Consider the following 22,617-nt stretch of genomic DNA (forward strand, 5'->3'; position numbering starts at 1 on the left):
GTACCCACTTCATCCAAATGCTGTTTCAATTTCTTTCCTTCTCCTTCACCCAAACACTTGCAGGAGGAGAAAGGTTCTTAGCATCTGGTCCAAACCCATGTCAATGCAGGCAAGAATAATGCAGCTTAGGCCCAGTGAGAACCCCAGTCAGGAATACACACGGCTAGTTAGGGGCAGTCCTAGAAAGGGCTCTAAGTTCCAGAAAATCTCTCCACAGCCCAGAAATGATTACACACACACACACACACACACACAAGTATCAACAAAAATACTGACATGACATAGGAATAGACTTCCTGAGGGCCATAAATATTGAGGAGTGGGAGCCAATTATAAAAAACTAATTTAATATTTACAAGCTTAATCAAAAACTAATGATGTACTGTATGGTGACTAACCTAATTAAAAATAAATACAATAAAATAAAAAACAAGCTTAGGGGCACCTGGGTGGCTCAGTCAGTTAAATGTCTGACTTAATTTTGGCTCAGGTCACGATCTCAGGGTCTTGAGATTGAGTCCTGCATCAGGCTCCGTTTTGGGCCTAGAGCCCTCTTAAGATTCTCCCCCTCTACACCTCCCCCTCTCAAAGAAAGACAGACAGACAGACATATATATACATACATACATAAAAATAAAAAACAAACAAACACCAAGCTCAGTGATGTGGGAAGACAGTGTGCTGGGGTGGACCCCAGCTAACTCCCCATGGCTTCATTAGGCATCTGGTATAGATGCACAGGGTAACCCAGGTCTTCCCAGGATCTCTCCTCCAAACCCAGAGCCCCTTAAATGTCTTTTCCAATGTCTCTGCTCAAGTTCCCTGGCTAGAAATCATTCACCTGCAAAACCACAAGAGTTGTAACGGCGTGGAAAAGTATTCTCTCCTGAAATTGCTTTCTGGGCTCCAAGTTTGTTTTCCGTTAAAACTGTGCAGCAATGATCATCAGGAAAGCTAGGGAAGCATTTCTCCTATTTAGAAGGAGTGCCAGATGCTGAAAAGGAACTGAAAATGAACCTCAGTTCATTGCTTGTGAGAATCTATAAGGAAAAACCAATTCCTCCAAACAACCCAGACCTGGCAAGAGAAAGACCATTTCACTGAACCTAAACTTATACCTAGAGAAAGGGAGCACAGGAGAACACATTCTCAAACAAAACAGTCAGCATCTGTAGACCGTGACAAATCATGTGCACACGGACAATCTGCCAGCCAAGTTCCACTCTCCAGAATCGAATCCATCATTTTGTCATTTCTTCCTAATGCCCAAAGGCAAACCAATGTTTTAAACAACATCCAAAAAAGTGGCACAAATGAAAAACACTAAGGGCATTAATATTTCCCTTATGTGCTTATACTTAAAAGACTTATCATAAAGGGTCAGGAAGTCAACACAGTTCTGGGACTGATTCTTGGAAAACAAGTTCTGTTTGATTTTGATTCACACCAAATTGGTGCGTTCACACTCTGGCCTCCCCAAAGGACGCAGGGGAGTGCTGGTACAGGATCTCAGCTCAGTCAGGAGGGCCTCGTCTAGTGTGACTAACTCTGTCCTTTGGACCATTTGGCCCCAGTGGAGACCAGGCCAGGAAGTAGCAGCGTGACCCTGGTTTTCTTAGCTTTCCTCACCACCTGGTTACCTGACTAAAAGATTCCAGGCTCTTCATGGAAAGAAGCAGACACAACTCAGTGTTCTGGAGTGATGCACTCAATATTGCCTGCAGGTGATCGCTGAAACAGATGCCTAGACACAATGTTTCTCTAGCACAGCCCTGCAGTGTTACCATTTCTAATAATGATGACTAACCTTTATCGAGCATCATCATGCCCCCCCATTGTGCTAAGGCCTTTACAAATGTTCTCTTACTGAAGCCTCACGACCACCACGTGAGGCGGGTACTACTATTATTCTCATTTTATTATTGGGGAAACCAAGGTACACAGAGGTGAAGATGCCCAAGGCCAGGGTTGTAACTCAGGTCTACCTGACTCTTAAGCAGAGCTTCTCATCAACAACGACCCTTGGAACATGGGAGTAAAATGTCAACCACCCTTATTTCCTGGGTGGTAAGATTACAAAGACCTGATTTTCTGTGTTATGCCCAATTCTATTTCTTCCTTTTTCTATTTTGGTGTTTCCTCATTTTTCCACCATGGCCACATAACACTTGGATAAGTCAGAAAAAAGAAATTAATCTTCTTCCTGACCATGTTTATTAGGTAGAAAACTAAATAATAAACTTTAGCCATATTTTACGTTTTTCCTAGAAAACAATCAGGACATCCCCCACAGTTAATGATCCTCAAATGGGCAATCTGCCAGAGGTCCCAATTTTAAAGAAAAAAAAACAAAAATGGGGGGTAGGGGAGTGCAGTTCTTTCCCAAGGGTCTCAAGCCATAAGTCTCCTCAAAAGAGACTGGGCAAAAGCCTTCCTGGTCTGCCTGGCAGCTCTAGAGGTCTCCCCTCACCTACCATTAGTTAAGTGGAAGAAGAAGAGGAGGATAAGGGAGAGAGGGAGGAGAGGTCCTGAGGCAATCACCAGCCATCCTGGAAGGAAAAACAAAGGCCAAGAAAGTGCATAGAACAGGCCTCTGGAGCCTGGAGGGGAGGAGGTGGAAAGTCAGCCAGTGTGTGATGGACCTGGCAGCAATCTTTTGGAAGACTTCCTGTTGTTCAGAACAGGGTGGGAGAACCTGTCTCTTTATCTGATCCTGGACCACTTGAGCTGGCCAACTTCTCACAGCTGGACCCAGTGCTCCCATGTTGCCCACACAGTGGCTGAGGACCCCTTAGTACAAAAACAGCCAGTGCCAACCTGCCATCTGCCTGACCCTGGGACATCAAACACTGTATCGACACCCAGGGCTCTTTGTTAATAAACTCTGAGTTGGTCCCACAACATCTACGAGAAGGGTCAGGTGGTCAGTTGCAGAGCTCCAACCTTCTCTCTGGATACAAGCTATGATTATTAGCCCAACACTGCCATCCGGCCCACTTAAACCTCTCTGCTTTTGTTTCATCTGGAAAATGAGGATAACACTTAACTATGGGGGTTGTTGTAAGGAACAGATGAAACAGTGCATGAAAAGTGCTTGGTACAGAGACTGGTAGACTTTCACTCCTCAACGCTGGCTCTTTATTATTTTTTAATGAGATGAAGTGGAATTCAGGAAGATTCTAGGGCTTCAAAATTTAAACTCAGCAAAGGAAAGGATCCTCTGTTTAAAGTTGGGTGGAGGGGGTACACTTGGGTGGCTCAGTTGGTTGAGCATCTGACTTTGGCTCAGGTCATGATCTCAGGATCCTGAGATTGAGCCCTGAGTCAGGCTCCTCATTCAGCGGGGAGCCTCACACTGCCCGCTGGCTCAGCTCCAGGTCTCTGTCCACTGAAACTGCTCCCTGAGCAATGTGTAATGAAAAGGGACATTTGATTCTACTCAAAAGAATAAAAACACAAATTCAGAGAGATCCTTGGAGAACAGAAACCAGAGGTACTGGTCCTCCAAATCTCTGGTCTCAGAATCTGTGTTGCTCTTTGCCTTTTCTATACTCTCTCTGGTCATCTTGTCCCCTCTACTGACTCCTGTGACTTCTATAATTCCTAAATCTATACCTCCTAAATCTGTACCTCATGGCCAACAACTACTGGGATTCAGCTCCTGGATACCAACAGCATCTCAATGTACCAAAAAGAATTCACCCGTTTGCCCAATCTGTTGCTCTTTCTCCCTATCCATGTCATCTACCACTGCAAAGCCTGAAGCACCTCCAGTCTTCCTTCTCCTTATCCCTGCCACAGGGCCTTTGCCCATGTTCTTCCCTATCCCACCCCCTGCCCTAGTTAAAGCAAGATCAGTTGGTCTGGGGATGTTTTGCAAACCATTTTATTCCGATCACAATGCCTAGCACATGGTAGGTGCTGGTAAATAATTTAGCAAATAATGAAGTCTGAGCATCAAATCTTACTGATCTTAAGTTTTAGTCTATCTCTTGAATCCTCCAATTCTTTTTAACTCTTCTGCCCCCACCCAAATCTCAGCCAGGATCATTTCTCAACTGGGCTGCATAAAGACTCTCTCTGAATCCTTCTTTGCCCCCTCAATCTATTCTACACATACAACCAGCATGATCTTTTTTTTTCCCCCAGCATGATCTTTTAGACACATACATCAGACCACGTCATGCCCCTGCTTAAAACATTCCAAAATCTCTTTGGGAGTCCTCATGATCTGGTCCTTGCCTACCTCCCCCTCCTCATCTCTATGTACTCTCTATCTGCCTTCTACACTCTGGCCATGTTGAACTTTCTCCAGATCCCCCAATGTGCTAGGTGCCTTTGGACAAGCTGTAACTACTACTTGACATTCTTCCCCACATGGTACCCTCATTACCCTAGGGTGCTACCACTGTCCGAAAATTGCTAACTCACTGGTTTGCTTATTAACTTGTCTTCACCACTAGACTGTCAGCCCATGAGGACAGGACAGCCGAATTCTTCTTTCCTACTGAATCCTAGTGCCTCGTACTGTGCCTAGGACATGACAAGCAGATTTGGACCCAAAGTAATTGTGTCATCTTATCTGTTACCTAAAAGAAGGTATTTTTAGGTGATTGTTTTCCTAAAACTAACAAAAATCAAGTTTATACTGTTGGAGCAAATAGAGAATAGAGCTTTGTTAGAACTTCCAATAGATTTCTATGAGAAATTTGGGAGCCAGAAAAAAAATATCTAACTTCTGTCCCTGGCAGAGAGTACCCCTACCCCACTGACCAGCCTCTGTGTGTCTAAAAAGGCTAGTAACAGAACACTTGAGTCTGAATTCCAACTTTATGTGCTTAAGCAACTGACATAACTTTTCTGAACTTCAGCTCCATCAACCGATTAAAAGAAAAGGGGAGGAGGGAACTTTTCTTATCTCTCAGTGTCATCATGAGGGGTAAAAGAAATAATCCCCACAAAGTACTCAGCCCAATACATGGCCCTCACTAAATACTCATTTTCATATGAGACTGAAATGAAAATGTTCACTTTTCTTCCTCCAAAGCTTTCACTCACTTCTGCCCATAACTTGTCCTTCTTCTACTTGATATATGCTTCTTACTTTGTCGACACTGTTGGAAACAAATCAACACAAGTCCCAGAAAGGTTTCAATCCTCTCTAAGCCTAGGAGGTAAGTAATACTTGGGACAGGTCATCCAAGGTATTGCTGCTTTTTGGCCCCCAAACTCACCAAGACCACCAGACCTCAACTCCACTCTCATTTCTAACATCAAACCAGGCCCCTGTGGGAGGAAGGGAGGGGGTGAGGTGGAAACCTGTTCAAAGAAATAATTCAATATTTAGAACCTCTTCCACTTTGGTGTTAAGAAAGGCTAAATCACAGCCTCACTGAAAAATAAGTATATTCATATTAAGCATCAGGATAGGTTTTGAATTTTTTCTCTTTGCTAAAAGCTTTGACTGTGGCAGAAAACTCACTTATTGTAATTTTTCCCATCTATTTCTCCTGTACACATTGAACTAACTGCATTATATTCGTTTTTCTAAAAAAAAAAAATCTCAATTCTCGCCTACACACAATTCAGAATTTAAAAGTTAGCAACTCCTGAAAAGAGACAAAATTAGAACACTTTCATTAACCACGAAGTTACCTAAGGTATCACGTAATCCTAGACAGGCAAGGGAGGAAATCAGAAGCTTTATTTACACCAAGTAATGGACCCCAAAGCCAAGGACCCAAATATTCTGATTGGAAGATTTTTATTGACACACAGAAGCAAGTCTCCTTTATTTAAGATGAAGCCACCTGGCCCTTGGGGCTATAATGCGGGGGGAGCCCCACTGACACTGCCCTTAAATTTGGTCCTTCTAAGCACTGGTGTCAGGAACTAAGCCCCCCCATACCTGCCCCCCTCCCCAGTGCACCGTTCTTTCCCTGATCTCCAAGCTCTCCAGCATTTGACCACCCAATTATTTGAGCTTTGACAATCTTATATACATCACTCAAGACATTCAAAATACTCCCCAGAGGCCTGGATTGTAATCATTTGTCTTTCTTAAACAGTTGGTTAGCAGGGAATAGCTCATCTATTTTTTTTTTTAATTTTTTTTTTAAAGATTTTATTTATTTATTTGAGAGAGAGAATGAGAGAGAGAGCACATGAGAGGGGGGAGGGTCAGAGAGAGAAGCAGACTCCCTGCTGAGCAGGGAGCCCGACGTGGGACTCAATCCCGGGACTCCAGGATCATGACCTGAGCCGAAGGCAGTCGCTTAACCAACTGAGCCACCCAGGCGCCCTAGCTCATCTATTTTTAACAGCTTCCACTTTGATGTCTTTAACACCAGATGTGATAGAACCTGAGACCAATAAAGCACTGAAACAATCTAATTTCTATTATAGGACATAACTCCATCTAAGTCCAAAAGCTACAAGGAGAACTAAGTAAGGGTTGTAGAGTAACAGCTACAAAGGGAGTTATATTTGAAGCTACTATTCTCAGACATGGAGAAGAACCCACGCTTTATTATTTTTTAATGACCCATCCCATTGCAGAACTTCTAGAATGCTTGGTATAATCTTGCCCATCTGAAAAAGATGAACGTAAGACAAGTACCACTAGCTTCCAAGTTTTCAGTGTCCTTTGCAATCCAGGAGGTGCTTTAGCTGGGAAGCAATTTTTCTTTTTCTTTTTTCTTTTTATCCCCAGAAACAGCCTAAATGCATCCCCATGCATATATTTCTAAACAAAATCCAGACTTAGGGATAATCAATTACATCCTGCTACCTAAGCCTTCAACTTCTCCATCTCTTACCTGTTCCATACCACCACCCACCTTTTAAATAACCTAGCTATCCTATTGGCTAGTGGCTCTCAGTGACACCCCAACACCCTTTCAGAGGTTCTTCAAAGTCCTAATTATTTTCATAATAACACCAACACTCTATTTACCTTTTCACTCCATCTCTCAACACGACAATGGAGTTTTCCAGAGGCTGCAGGACATGTGAGGTCTCAAAGACTGAAGGCAGAAACAGGTATGTGATATGTGACTCCAGCTATCTTCCGTTAAGCCAGATGGCCAACAATTTGCAATAATGTAAAACAGTGCCACTCTCTAATTTTTTGTTTTGTTTTGGAAAATACAGCTGTTGTTCATTTTTAAAAACTGTTACTGGGGCGCCTGAGTGGCTCAGTAGGTAAACCCTTGGTTTCAGCTCAGGTCACAGTCTCCAGGTCTTGAGTTCAAACCCCACATCGGGTTCTGCACTGGGTGTGGAGACTGCTTAAGATTCTCCCTCTCCCTCCACGCTTCCCCCCGCCCTTAAAAAAAAAATGTTACCGCATTAATGTGTGATTGGCTTATTTTTTTGTGTTGTCTCAGTATTCATTTTCTCAGTGTTAAATTCTAACGAGATAAATACAGATTGTTATAACTCATATCAACTGAAGTTTTGGGGTCCTCAGTAATTTCTAAGCATGTCAAGAGTTCCCGAGACCCAAAAGTTTGAAAAATGCTACTATAAATTTTAAGTTTGGGGTCGGCACTGGCTGTGTACTTAGGACTCATACTGCATTAATATGAAAAATTGGACAAGATTAAAATACAAAACATACAACATGCAGGACTTTAGAGAGGACCCCCTGATTTGAAACTGCCTTTTTATTCAACACATTCATGGAATACCTACTACGTGCTATCCCTGGACCAGGTGTGCAGGATATAAATAAAAAGAAGACAGTCAAGGTCCCTGTTCCCATGATGCCTATATTCTCATGAGGCAGAGAGAGAGTTTGTTTACAGGCAAGACAAATCGGGTAGTGTTAAGTACTAGGCAGAGAATTGAAACTGGATGATATGACCATGTGACAACTTACTTTTGTCTAGTCAGAGAGTGCAAGTTGAGATATTTAAGCTAAGACCTGAAAGTCAAGACAGAGGCAGTCATGCAAAAAAAAATCAGGTGGAAGAGCATTTTAGGCAGAGCCAACAGCTAGTACAAAGACCCTACAGCAGAAAAGAACTTGGCAAGTTCGAGAAACAGACAGCCAGCCACAACGTCTGGAGCATTAATGGGAAACGAAGAAAGTGCAGGGTAAGGTCAGAGAAGAGAGAAACCAGGGCCAGTGGGACTTCCCAAGTGAGGGTAAACAGTCTGCCTTTTATTCTAAGTGTGACAGGAAGTTTATAACCTTGACCAAGTTTCTTACTCTTTCTGGAACTCAGTTTCCTCATCTGCAGAATGGGGATCATGAGAGCTTGCCTCATAAAGTTGTGTTGAGGATTAAATGTGTAAAAGAAAATAATGGGCTTACTTAGCACATAGGAAGTAAAACACTGCAAACACTTTTGTTTGCTGTGATTATTCTTATTGGCTAATTTGTTGTATTTTCAACTCTCGTGAATACTAAACTTACTAAACTTTTGAGGGCTTACCATTAGTTGAGGATTAACCCTATCAACCAGTAAGTTCACACGATGAATGGATATAGACAAGGGACACACTGTGAGACATATTTATCTGAATTTCTCAGTGCCAACTCCAGCAGACTGTTCTCCCCACTATTCCCAATAAGACCCAGGCCCCCAAAGAACAGCCAGGTGAAGAATGAATGACTGAATCCCACCTTCATAGCCCCCTCTGGGTCTACCCTTCAGTCAGTAAGTTTTGCCACTTGGCCTCAAAGTACAGTGCACTTGGAAAGTTATTCTTCCGCTAAAAAATGTAGCCAGTGGAAATCCATCAGTCTTCTCTGTTCTTTCTTGGCGTAGCCACATCACCTCCACCTCCTAAAAAACAGAGGGCCTTTGCCAAAGACTTAGTGCTGGTTTTATTGCTGCTTGCTTTAAAAATGATTGTTGAAAAAGAATAAAACCAAAAGGCTTCCTTTAAAGCTAGGCAGCGAAGAGAGGGGAGGGCTCATGCACGAAGACTTAAAAGCACCTGGAGATTCAGGAGGCCATCGGCAGCTGGTCCCCCCAAAACATGGATGAGACCTGGAGGCCACAGCTGCCACCAAACACAAAAAAGCCGCACTTCACTTTCAGGGCAAGCAGCCCCCCAAGGGCAAAGCCAGGCAAACCACAAGGCCTTTCAGAGGGAAAACAAGAATATGCATGGAAAAAGGAAGAGTTGCCCACATTTGATGGATCTCCTGGCTGGAGGCCAAGGACACTCCTTCTAGAGGAGCACAAGCCTCCTTAAGATACCCTCGCCCAGGTACATATATGGTAATATGGCTGTAAATACAGGGAAGAGAAAACCTACTACATTTGCAGATGACTCTTCCAAGACAAGGAAAGAGGTTCTCTCTTTACAACCATCTCTGCTTCTGTGACTGGGTACTCTCACGGTTAATTTTGGAACTTCCTTTGAGCAAAGACTCTTGACAATATCATCTTTATTGTGAAACGAAGATGAGCAACACAGTATTTTTGAGTTGGCCACCCGGGGCCGGCAGCTTCCCTCTCCCCACCCTCATACACATTTATGTGCAGCCCCCTCCTTGCCTTCTTGTTCAATTAGCAGTTGATCAGATTGTCCTCAGAAATGCAGTGTGTCCGCATAAGGGATAATTTATTCTACTGCAAAAAGCGCTTCTCGTGGAGGATAGAAATATTGCATTCTGCTTTCGTTTTCAGACAGTCCCAAAGGAAGTCACCAACTCAGAAGTTTCAACTTTAAGCAGGGCCCTCTATGACCATCTCAGAAACAGCAGTTGTAAACCTGTAGTTCAAGGCAATTCTCTAGTTTAAATGTTGCTCATTAGACACACAAGAGATACACACACATACACACACAAAGATAAACCTACTTGCCTTTTCACAAACATGTCCACTAAATAACCTATTCTCCAAACAGGTACATCATCTACATGGTTATTTTAGAAAAAAGATGTCAATTCTGACGTGTGCTCTCGTGTTTCCTATTCTCCAAGGCCAACATAAGAGAAGCCAATCAAAAGCTCAAAGTTGCCAGTCAGAAAATTTTATATTTGGTGGGTAGAGATCATCTAGCTAAAATTCCTCATTTTATATGTGGAAAGAGCAAAAAACAACAAAAAAACCTGAATGACTTCTTGTAGGCCACACAGCCATGTACTGGCCAAAGCTAATAGACTACATACAGGGCTGTAGAAACCAAAGCCAGTACTTGGGGCATGAGGGGGAGGGGGAGTGGTATTTATTTTATTAAAACATTAAAGTCAGACCCAGTCTGAAGAGACACCCCTCTGTTCACAACCTGAACCACAAAAAAAAAAAAAAAAAAAACCCAGCAAATCAAATTAGGTTAACATCCTCAGAGAGCAAGAAAAGTCTCACTCAGTCTGGGAAAATCACTGTAGGACAGGGTTTCTCAACCTCAGGGCTGTTTGACATTTGGAGGCAGATAATTTCTTGTTGTGGAGGACACATCCTATGTATCGCAGGATGTTTAGCAGCATCCCTGACCTCTACCAACTAGATGCCAGGAGTACCCACTCTCCCTCGGTTGTGACAAAAAAGTCTCCAGACATTGCCAAAAGTCCCTGCAGGGCAAAATCACCCCACCACTTGAGAACCCCTCCTCTAGGACAGAGGCTTTGTTTTGTTTTAACTTCTAAGACTTCTTGCAAGCATGTATTATTCTACAACTTGGCAGCAACGACCCAAAGCAGGTATTTTTATACCTATTCTACAGAGGAGGAAACAGAAGCACAGATGTGACATGTTTTGCCCACACCCAAGAGGCAGTCAACACTGACGTCTGGAGTCCCCATCCTGTGGTTCGGCAGGGCAGTACCATTACAACCTGAGAGCAGCTTCGTTTCACTACCTGATCATTACCTCCACTCCCTTTTATTAACACTCAACAATTTCCCACACCTCAGGCCCTCCAAAGAACTGTTCTGAGCAACATCTCCCAAGCTATCAAAAGGAGCTGCATGACACATGTCCACACGGCCCTCACTCCGCTTTCCACAGCAAAAGGGGCTTTTCAAAGCAAACCACCAATTCAAGAAATATTTAATTAAATATTAGATTCTTCTGACAAGCAGCCTACATACTTCAAAGGGAAACAAAACATGGAGATAAGTAACTTCATTCGACAAATGTTTGGTGGACACTTAACTATTTGTCAGGTGCATTTGTAGGTTAAAAATCAAAAAGGCCCGGGAGGAAAAGACATATAAAGTGCTGGGGAGTTTCAAATCACAAATATTTTCAAATGATCAGGAAAGGCTTTCCAGAAGAGGAAGGAGGCATTCAGGTTGGGAAAAGAAGTATTTGGCAAGGTGGGTACAGATGGGGTGAGTATGGGGACGGCAGGGCAGAAAGCATGTGGGCAAAGACACAGAAGCAGACATGGTCACACACACAAATGCACCAGGGCAAATCCATGAACATCCCTAAGTCTAGGTGTTGTGTCAGCTTTTTCTATTCAGAAATATGCACACGGTAACGTTTTGAAACTTTTTCTGCAAAACAAAAATCACTTCCCAGACAAAGCTCCTCCTGAAATGCAAACAAACAAGGAGCTTGGAGGTTAGTGATGTTTTTTCTTATGTCCATCTTTTTCTGATGAGCAACATTCTATCAAGCAGTCCACAAGTTCTGCTAATTGGAAGGGTCATGAAACATTATAAAACCTAAGTTGCTGAAAGTGTCTGACAACATCATGTTAAAATGCAGCCTTGTCCATATCTGGGACTTCCCAACCTTAAGTAGGTTCTACATGTACCGTTTGGTTTCTACCTCTGTCTGAAACTGCCAATAAGAAAGTCCCCAAATGAAAGCATGAAAGTTCCCATTCTTGTCAAAGAGAGTCCTGCCAGGCCTACATGCTCACCTCCAGTGGGTGACTTCGCCTATCTTTCCACTTCACTGAAAATGAAAAGCCTGCTAGGGGCAAGTACAAAGGTCAGTTTTGACAGGTGAGAGCCAGCCAGGAAAAAATAACCATAAAAACAAGGCAAGTACTGAAAAGGCACAGGGGGTTCACTGTAGAGGTTCTCATACTTTCGAGTGTACATGAATCCCATGGGGATTGTGCTAAAAGGCAGGTTCTGATTCAGCGGGTCTGGGGTGGCTCAGAGTCTACATTTCTAACAAGCTCACTGTTGAAGCCCGTGATGCTAGTCTGATGACCACAAATGGAGGAAGAAAGACGTAAAACAATGTTTCTCAAACTTTGGACTGCAACCCACAGTAAGAAATACACTACACTTACAACCCAGTGTTCACTGTGTGTGTGAGAGAGACAAAGAATTGGGGGATGGGAGAGTTTGTGGCAATGTACACAGTTCCTTCCAAGTATCCATACAATATGCTTTGACATTCTCTAGTCCCCTCTACTTCATTAAAAAACCGCTGATGGAGGCCCACTACACTGATTTCAGGACCTCATAATGGGTTGTCATACAGTATGAAAAACATGGATGCAGAACAAGAATAACAAGAATAACATGCCTGCTCATCTGGGGAGTACTACTGTATTAAGACACCAGTATACTAAGGTTATAACTGATACCAAAGTGAAAAGTTTTGAGTACATTCAGAATCCTTTTTAAAAGGAAAAGATGTGTTGACTACGTTTTGGAAATACTTTCATTGAAAGCATTCAGGTTTTAAGTTTCCTTCATTTTGATTTGTTTTCTGACCTGTATGAGGAGAACAAGAATACCTATCTGACCCTGAGAAGAGGTCTCTAAACACCATTTCCCACTCAAAAGAACTATGGCTCCTTGGAGAAAAGGCTGATTCCAGGTCTGGGACAAGAAATATAGAAGATGAGCCTGGAACACTCATATCAAAATCAAGAAAGCTATCAAAGACTACTAGGGTTGTGTTTTTGGAACCAATTTGAATAGCCTTTCTCTTGCTGAGCAAAAATGGGCACCTTGATCATCAAGAAGGTAAGCAACACAAAGAGAAACATATAAAATATGTTTAAATGCACCACTTCATAAAGATACTAACCAAAAAAAACATACCAATTGGTCATCTTAGTACAAGGGTTTCTAACCAGTAGCACAGCTAGTACTGTGAAATGGATAATTCTGTGTTGTGGAAGGGCTAATTGATGTATTGTAGGCTATTTATCAGCATCTCCAGCCTCTAGCCATTGGATGCCAGGAGCACCCTCTTCCTAGTTGCGACCACCAAAAATGTCCCCAGATATGCCCAGTGTCACCACACTGACAACCACTGCCATGAATCATGGTAGGGTATCAACTTGTTATTTTTGAAAACTGGTAAAATACAAAAAGAAATTTAAGTACAGATCTTGTCTTTCTTTACATGAACTACATACCCCAGGAAACAAAAAATTTAGTGGAGGGAAATTTCTTTTTACAAAACAGTTCAGCTAATGAATGAAGAAAGAAAAATAGGAGTTTCATAAGTCCAAATGAACTAATGGATTAAGGAAATGAGCATCAATGTTTGCTAATATCACAAGAAGACATACCCACACATATCACACACTCCCCTGAATAAAGTTCAAAAAAATAGAAGTGCCCCTCCCCCAAAAATCCCTGATTCTGATCAAGCCTCTACATTTAACAACCAGATATGATATATACAGGGAACAGAGGAACATGTTCAACTATACCACACTGACACAGTGAGCAAAATCTTAACTATGTGAAAATAGATCACCCAGTTTCTTCAGTAACGACCATAAAATGCATGGGGGGAAAAGAGGTGTAGAGGAAACATACAGATTAAAAGACACATCAACCATTTGTAATGTATTGACCTTATTTGGATCCTAATTCAAACAAACTGTTAAATATCCATATATATTATTATTGCATGTACCTAGATATATATATCATATGCATGTGTGTGTATACATGCACTTACATATGTTGGAAGGAACTGAGAACACAGGCTCAATTAAAAAATTTGTCTTTTTTCCCTTGAGATGGGTAAGAATACTTTTTTTTTTTTTTTAATCCCAATACTAGAGATACATACTAAAAGACAGATGAACTGGTATGCCTGGTATTTGTTTCCAACTCACCCAAGAGGAGAGAGTGTATCAGAATACAGGTGAACGCAGAATAGTCATGGATTGATAACTGTGCAGGGTGGGTGAATGAGCAAAGAGGGGTTCGTTATACTAAGATCTCACTATTAGACGTATTTCAAATTTTCTATAGTGAAGTTTTCCTTTTAAGGTCAAACAAACAGGAAAGAGTACCTGGCCCTAACTACCTCACAGAATTAGGTTACCCTGAAGAAGAAATAATAAATCCTGTATTGAAATGAATGATTACTAGGCTTCATCCCTGTAATAAGACAGCTAACTTTTGAAGAGTGCTTTACCTTCCATTCACTTTTCTTTAAAAAACAGTATAAACTGAATGAGAAAACCTGGATTCTATGATGGTGATGAAATCTGAATAAGTTTTTTTTTTACCCTAGTGATTCCATACATGTCACCACTCAAATGCAATCCCATCAAACGTACAGACACCTTCAGAAAAATGAAGACACAAATGTCTATTAACAAGAACAGAGGTTCAGGATCGAGTGGAAACAGCAAGGTACCAAACTTGAAGTACTGTATGAGTCCTTTTTTATGAAATTTAAATATACATGGAGGAGTCTGGAACCCTCACCTTGGATGGTGGGATTGGGGGTGACTGGTTCAGTTTTGCTGTTTATCTTTATTTCCTGTTGTTTTACTTTAATTGAATATGCTTATCTTATGCAATTAAGTAACAACATGTATGTACATTATAAATTTGTACACACGAAGGGGTTCACTTCACTCATCAGAGAGAATCGCTTATGTGGAACTTTGTATCCCCCAAGGACAATGCTAGAGAGATGAGCATGAGTTCTCCTTGTGTAATTCTGTAAAATGAGACCTGACAGACAAGGGTGGTAGCAAAGTACACAAAGTCTGTGTTGAAGAAAAACCACCGGGAATATCATTAGGTTCTTAAAATTCGTTATCCAAACCAAAAGAATATTCCCTTCCTACTAAAGTGGGTTACAATCCCAGATAAGCCATGTGATTAATGAGACAGTCTAGAAATCTGGGTTTGACCCCCAAACAAGTTCCAATCTGGTAGGTGATCTTGCCAGCCTCGCGAGTCTCTTCAGAAAGGACAATGTAGCTCAAGGATGCGGAGAACCACACTAAGAGTTCTGAGACAGTTAAGAAATCCTCAGGGAAATAAATTATGGCTTACCTGAAAACACCGGGCTCCTGCAGGATCTGATCCTGACTCCCTCTACCACCTGAACGCCTAGCACTCTCCCTCAGCTGCAACCAACTTGGCCTCCTGACCTTTCCCTAACCTGTTGTACCTGCTCCCATCTCAGGGCCTTAGCACTTTCTGCTCTAGCCCTTTGGAATGTCCTCCTCCGCCAGATAATTACACAGGCTAACCTCTCACTTCCTTCAGCTCTCTGCTCAGACGCACCCTATTAGAGAGCCCTTCCCTGATTCCAGATCCCCTCCCGAGTACTCCTCTATCCCCTTTACATTGTTTTGTTGTCATTTCTTTACTGTGGTAAAATATACAAACACAAGATAAAATGTGCCATTTTAATCATTTTTAAGTGTAAAATTCATTGGCATTAACTTCATTCACAGAGTTGAGCTACCAACACTACCATCCCTTTCCAGAATTCTTTCATCTTCCCCAGATGAAACTCTGTACCCATTAAACAAACTTCGCATTTCCCCAGCCCCTGGCAAGCACCATTCTACTTGTCCTCTTTATGTATGGCTTATTTCACTTAGCATAATGTTTCCAACCTTCACCCGTCTTGTAACGTGGATAACAATTCCATTCCTTTTTAAGGCTGAATAATATTCTTTTATATGGACATACCACTTTTTGTTTATCCATTCATCTGTCAGTGGACACTTGGGTTGTTTCCACCTTTTGGCTACTGTAAATAATGCTGCTTATGAACATGAATGTAAAAATATCAGTTAAGTCCCTGCTTTCAATTCTTTTGGTTCTATACCCAGAAGTGGAATTGCTGGATCATTTGGTAATTCTGTTTAGTTTTTTGAGGAACTGCCATATTGTCTTCTGCAGTGACTGCACCATTTTACATTCCCACCAACAGGACACAAGAGTTCCACTTTCTCCAGATCCTCACCAACATTTGTTATTGCCTGTTCCCCTTTACTTGGATTTTTTTTTTTTATCTGTAGCACTTGCTACCTCTTATACAATAATATTTGCTTATTTGTAATGCCTACTTCCCCCCAACTAGGATTTAAGCCTCTTGGGAACAGGAATTTCACTGTTGCATGCCCAGCACTTAGAACATATCCCAGCACATAGTAGGTGCTCAAGTAATTGTTGAAGGAATAAACACTTGGATAATAACAACTTGAGCAGGTATTAGACATTCATAAAGAGATTTATCACACCAAATGCCTTAAACTGTGTGCAGCTGAGGGAAGACCCTAGCCATAGTTCAATAGGAGGAACAGCTCCACAAGTGATGGTTTTAGTGGTGTTTTCAGCTTATGCTCGTTAGCAATAAACTCAGAACCAGAGACTATAAAAATTGGATAGAATCATAAAAATTATGTCATTCATGTCACTGACTTCAAGCTTTAACTGATTTCATCCAAAGAGCGTGCAAAAGCTTAAAACAGCAAAAGTAAACTAAAAAATTGCATGCATTTCCAGTTAATAAAGAGCCTGCAAATGCAATGTGTTTTATTTCAAAAGATCAAACCCAACAGTAAACAAGATGCGACATTGGCCTTGTGTAAACTCCTTAATTAGATGTATCCAAGGACAGCTTGACCTAGAAACCTAACTTCAGCCCTATTTTTGTTGTTGTTGTTTTCTGTTATTCATATTTGGCGTTTGTTGTTTCATTTTGGTTTGTTATTTAACAGCTGCTTGTCAAGAACTCAGAATTTCCATGAGTTCATTATAAATGAGCTAAAGAGCCATGCAACTTTTTTTGTCTAGAAGTCAGCTAGTTGTATACCATTGGATTAGAAGTTTCATTTCTATCTCTAATACCCTGGTCTTCCCTACTTGAAAATATTTTGAGGACAAAGGCAAGAGATTTATCTTGTTGGGTACATCTTCCCTTTCTTCTAAGCAACCTTTCCATCTCTCATTCCTAAAGAAAAGATGCCAATTCCCTCCAAAAGGCAACCACTTTGTTTAAAAATGGGTAATACTATTGTCAACCCCCAACAATTTCATGGGTCTCAAAGTAGAGGCCAGGAGTCATTCATTTAGAGCATGAAGAAGTTTCCCTGCCTGGTAAGAAGGAAATCTTGATAGTATATTCTGTTCTGATTTGAATTATTTAAAGAACAGACTGTACTTTCAATACACACACACATGCATGCATGCATGCACACACAAGAAAAAAAAAAAGAAATGAAAAAGTGTTCTGCACAACCGGCCATAAACCAAACTGAAGAGTATATGAAAAGATACCGATACTTCACAGTTTAGACTCACTGCAATTTAAACTATCAAATTATTCAGACTGAGAAATATCTGATTCTTTTAACCTCCTCAGATGCCTTGATGTAGATGATCAAGATGGATTTCAGTTATGAGATGAACCTAATGCTGGACTTAGACAATGTTCCTCGTGGTATGGTTTGGTTTCGCTTACTCTTCTCATTCAGGCTTTCAGCATACAGCTTTCTAAAAGTCAGTATAACCTCTAATACCTTCTCAAATAGCCACAGTGTTATCCCTACATCTACAGCTACATCATTTCCTTCTTAAATCAAGGTAAATATTATTATTCATTCATCACTGGTGGGACATAAGCAAGAGTTATTTCATTAACAGAAATAAGTTTACCATTTTTCCTAGCTTCTCCCTTCACCTCTTCCCCCTAGCTTAAATGCATTTGTGGAACACAATACAGTCCCACAACCTGGAGTTACACCTTGCTCCCACTATGCACCAGCTACTGGGCAAGTGTTCTTACTCTCTACACCTCAGCTTCTTCACCCGTACCTGACTCACTTTCTGTGATATATGGCTCTGGACCTGGCTTACAAGTACTTCATGTGTCAGTATTATCTTTAGTAACAAGTTGGAGAAGAGTCTATGGATCAGTTTCTCCTGGTCTGCAGCTTACTCAAAAGAGGGGAACTTAACCCTTTCCTTGGCCTTTTGAGTGCCCAAGTAGCCATGAAAGTCAAGAGAACTCCAAGAACGAACTACATCCCACACATCCAAAGGCTTCCCACTCCACCAGCACTCCTAAGGATCTTATCAACAGGAAACAAAAGCACTATACTACTATAATGAAGTGTCTGCCTTTTATTTTCTAATTTAAAAAGCCCAAAGATTGTAGCCCAGGGAACAGCTAAATATTTAGAATGTTAAAGAAGTTACTAAGACCCGGTCCTCCACTCGTTACCCTGTTGTCTACCCTGTTCCTGGCCATTTCGGAAGAAAAAACTTGTGATGGCCAAATCCTCAGCAATGAGGATGTATATACAGCTGTTAAAAGCTCTCTTTCTTAAAGTGCAGTCTGACCATTTGGTGCAGGTGGACAGGAGCTGCTTGTCTTTACAGATAAATGCTGCCCCCACAATAAGCACCTAAACAAGAGGGACTCAGATTCCTTGACATTCAGGCAGCTTCAAGTCAAGGACTGGATGCTACTCTCTGATGCTTCAAGAACTAACTTCCCTTTTTATAGTACTAATTCTTTCAAATTGCCAGCAACCACTTTCATTCCTTGCAATCCAACCTACTCTGATTAAACACATGTTACAGCAAGAAAAAAAGTGACTATTTTTGAAAGACAGAGGCAGTTAATTTTTGCTTACATATCTTGGCAGATGAAATGTACTGCATCCTTCAGAATTTAAATCATCAGCACGCTGCCAGGCACCAATGGGCATTCCTTTTATTGCTCCATTTAATGGCTTTTTCCCCTCCTCTCATAAACCTTCAGGCTGCTTTAAGTCTGAGCCTTCGCCAAAAGTGATAGGCAGGACTGCCCCCTGGTTCTCAAATGCTCCCTAAAGCTCTCACAGAAGGCAGTGACAAATTTTGGACACTAAGCCCCGGAGTTTGCTTTTCTTTTCTACTCCTAATCTCCATGGCTCTTTAGAGAGGACATAAAATACACTTAAAACAAAAACTCATTATTGACTACAGCTCTCAGGCTTCACACTCACCTGACCGAGGTCAGGCACTCTGTTGCCAAAACCCGCCAGCTGTGCGAATCCTGCTCCTCTGTAGTCCGCTCCTAAGTATTCAGAAAGAAAGAAAACTGAGTATAAGACTACAAAGGCGGGCCCCTAACAGAAATGCTTCAAATTGCAAAGTTCCACCTTCTTTAGCCTCCTTCCTGGACAGACCCCCTCCTCCACCCTCCCCAAACAAGACAGGAAGGCTGGAGGGATCAGTTGGACAACGACTACAGGTAACTTTGCTTACTTATTTCCAGTATGTAACTGACAAGTGAGACTAGGCACGCAAAAACTTGGAACGTGCCGGGGGAGCTGGAACTAAGGGAAGTGTTTGGCAGATCCCAAAGCACTTGTTTCCCGGAGCCTAGGCCAAGTGTCCGAAGCCCGCATCCTCATTGGGCGTGAGCTTCGTCCATACCTCATCCCTCACCGCTCCCCGGGTTTTCTTCCGTTTTTCAAAACCCTCCCCACTGGGGCCCCCCCACATGCATTTTTCTCTCAACCAGGCAGCTCGAGGGAGGGCTACTTTTGAAAGATTGTTTCCTTGAGCGGACTCACATATGACACCCCCCCACCCCCCCCCCCCAAAAAAAAACATTTCCTGCAGCTGCTGCAACAGTTTCCAAGTTGGGGGAATGCCATTCCAGTCCAGAATGGGTAGCCCTCAAGGCCAGTCACTGGAATCGGTAATTTTTTTTAGCCTCAAATGAACACCCCAAAATGCCCTCAGTTAAAAGAACCCCCAAACGTATGCAAGTGCATGCAAATCCACCAAGAACTCCCAGAGAGCGGGGCAAAAACTTCGGCGCCCGGGGAGGACAGTACCAACTCCCCGCGCCCTCTGCCCGGCCCCAGCCGCTACCTTGGTGCCCGGGAGCCACGCCGGTTTGGGGGAGCAGGGCGAGGAGAGGGGTTAGCAGCCGCTTGGTAATCCCATGTCCGCGAAGAGGCAGCTCGTTCCGTTAGGATGGAAACGGAACACCCACACCTCCTCTCTGCGTGCGCTTTCTCTCTCCACCCTCTGCCTCCTCCTCCTCCACCACCACCTCCTCCTCTCCTCCCACCCCAGCGAGCTTGAGGAAACGCTTCAGCAGCACATCCACATGGTTACTGCACTTTGAAGCGGCTCCTGGCGGCTTATATAGGCCGGGAAGCTCCCTGGGCAATGTAGTCCGAGTCCGAGGTCGCGGCAGCGCCTGGGGCTGCGGGGAAGGACTACGAGTCCCAGAATCCCCTGGGCTCCGGGCTGGGCTCTAAATAGAAGCGCGCGGGGACGGGGAGGGGCGTCCTGCGGGGCGTCCGGGCTTCGAATCCGGCTTCTTGCAGAGAGCGGGCAGGGCTTGGAGCCGGCGACCCAAAGCCACCCCTGGGGGGCGCCCCCCACCCTTGGGGACGCTCCTCCTCCGGCTGCCCCCCTTCCCGTGAATCCAGGTGTCTCTGGGAGAGGGGGGCGGGGAGCAGCTCGGATTTCTGCTTTGGGAAGTTTTTACAAGCTGTTACCCACCCTCCCCCCACGCCTTGAGTCCCTGAGCCAAGAATTTCAGAAATCCAGGGCACAAAAACGCCAGTGTTTGCGGTCATGGATTAAAAGCGCGAGGTTGTCTTTATTTAATCTGCTCCGCCCTGCTCGGGTTTGCACAGAAAACTAACTCGGAGCGACGGTCCACGCCGGCGGGGACACAGGCAAGTGGCTTGAGAGACCCCGAGCTGCGTGTGTCCTTCCTCGCCCCGCAGGAGGTAGAGAAACGCAAGCCTCTCCGATGCACAAATAAAGGAGCCGTGTTGTGACTTGCGGGCGCGGAGATTGGGAGGCACAAAGTAAATACAAACCGCGACCTAGGTCCTGACCCCGCTTCAAGCAGCCCCTCTGCTCCCCGGAGCTGTAAATGCTTAAGTAAATAAACCGCAAGCCAGAAAAATTAGGGCTTCGGAGAGAGCCGCTCACACAATGATACACGTCCAGGCGGGGCGCCCTCCAGCAGCCCGGACAGCGGCGTCGGGGACGAGATGGCTTGCAGCCCACGGCCAAAAAGTGCCTGGGCTCTTGGGCTACAAGCTGTTTGGTTTTTGGAAGAAGGGCAAGGGCTAAGCTAGGAAGCAAAGTCGGTAGGCTGCTCTCCCTTCCTCAGATGATAGGCATTCGTTCCACAAACGTTTCCTGAGTGTCTACTGGGTGCCAGGCACTGTGCCAGGCGCTGGGGCATAGTGGTGAGCCAAAACACATCGCAGCATCCCAGACAGGCACTGCCTGCTGCGCCACATAGTAGCTACAACAATAGGAATCGTAATAATTTGAGAGACTGATTTTATTGAACCCAGACCACATGCACTTCTTATGCATCATGCTATTGAGTTTCAACAACCCGGGCATATTTATTATCTCTATTTGATAGATGAAGGCCTAAGGGCTCAGAGAAATCAGGTAATTTCCCAAGATGACACTGTGAATTAAATAGTGCAGCCTGGATTCCAATTCCAGCCTATAAATGTACTAAGTCCTTGTCTTTGGGGAAATCCATCACCACTGCCTTAACTGACCTCCTTCCCCATTTTAGGAGCATCCTCTGAGCCTTTGGGCAAGTCATGTTCATCTCTTTGCCCCAGTTTTGCCATCTTAGAGGGAAGAAGTCATTAGAATTTGCCTTCTTTGTATCAGGATTGCTTGATAGGGTCAACCATCTTGTGAGACTTCAGGAACAAATTAAGGGAGCCCCACAGATAATAATTATTATTGATATAATAATGCCAAAATTAATAATAATTACTGAGTACATGGCATGTGCCAGGCATTATTCTAAGCTCTTTATTTACATTTTCTCTTCAAATCCTATTAACATTTTTTTTATTTATGAGAAAACTGAGGCACAGAGAATTTAAGTAACATCCCCAAATTCACACAGGTGATGGGCTGACTGACTCCTGAACCCTGGACATTAACTACTATCTCCCACAGCCTCCCCAATGAAAACATATGCACTGTATTTATCTGCTCATATAAGTATTTAATACTAGTCCAGGAATGGGCAGCGCTCTGAAGTAGACAAAGTGTGTTCATTATATTCACTCTTGCCCCTCCTCTCTGTCAGCAGTAGCCCCTTGTTCCTGGGCGCTAAAGCTTCATGATTAATGCTTCAAGCTAGCACTCCCCATCATCAAGAAATACCCCCATCTTATAAAATAAAATTTAAAAAAAAAAAGAAATAACCCCATCTTGTCACAACAAAAAGGCCCGCACTGGGATGCCTGGGTGGCTCAGTGGGTTAAGTGTCTGACTTTGGCTCAGATCGTGTTCCCAGGGTCCTGGGATCATCCCACATCAGGGCTCCCTGCTCAGCGGGGAGCCTGCTTCTCCCTCTGCCTGCTCTGCCTGCCGCTCCCCTGCTTATGTTCTCTCCCTCTCCCTTTCTCTGACAAATAAATAAATAAAAATCTTTTTAAGAATTTTTTTAATTA

General features: G+C 43.1%; 1 protein-coding gene across 2 annotated transcripts in view; it reads right to left on the minus strand.

Moving 5' to 3' along the window:
* ITPR1 (inositol 1,4,5-trisphosphate receptor type 1) overlaps window positions 1-20,209 on the minus strand; it is a 328,878-nt gene extending 308,669 nt beyond the window's left edge. For both annotated transcript variants that reach the window (XM_034997067.1, XM_034997066.1), the window contains exons 1-2: window positions 20,027-20,209; window positions 19,150-19,220 (exon numbers count right to left, since the gene is read on the minus strand). The gene's annotated coding sequence lies outside the window, so the exon portion shown is untranslated. The remainder of the gene's footprint in view (window positions 1-19,149; window positions 19,221-20,026) is intronic.
* Between the last annotated feature and the right edge of the window lie 2,408 nt (window positions 20,210-22,617).

Source organism: Mirounga leonina, unplaced genomic scaffold (assembly GCF_011800145.1).
Source record: "Mirounga leonina isolate KUSES-001 unplaced genomic scaffold, KU_Mleo_1.0 Mir_94, whole genome shotgun sequence".
Classification (NCBI taxonomy): domain Eukaryota; kingdom Metazoa; phylum Chordata; class Mammalia; order Carnivora; family Phocidae; genus Mirounga; species Mirounga leonina.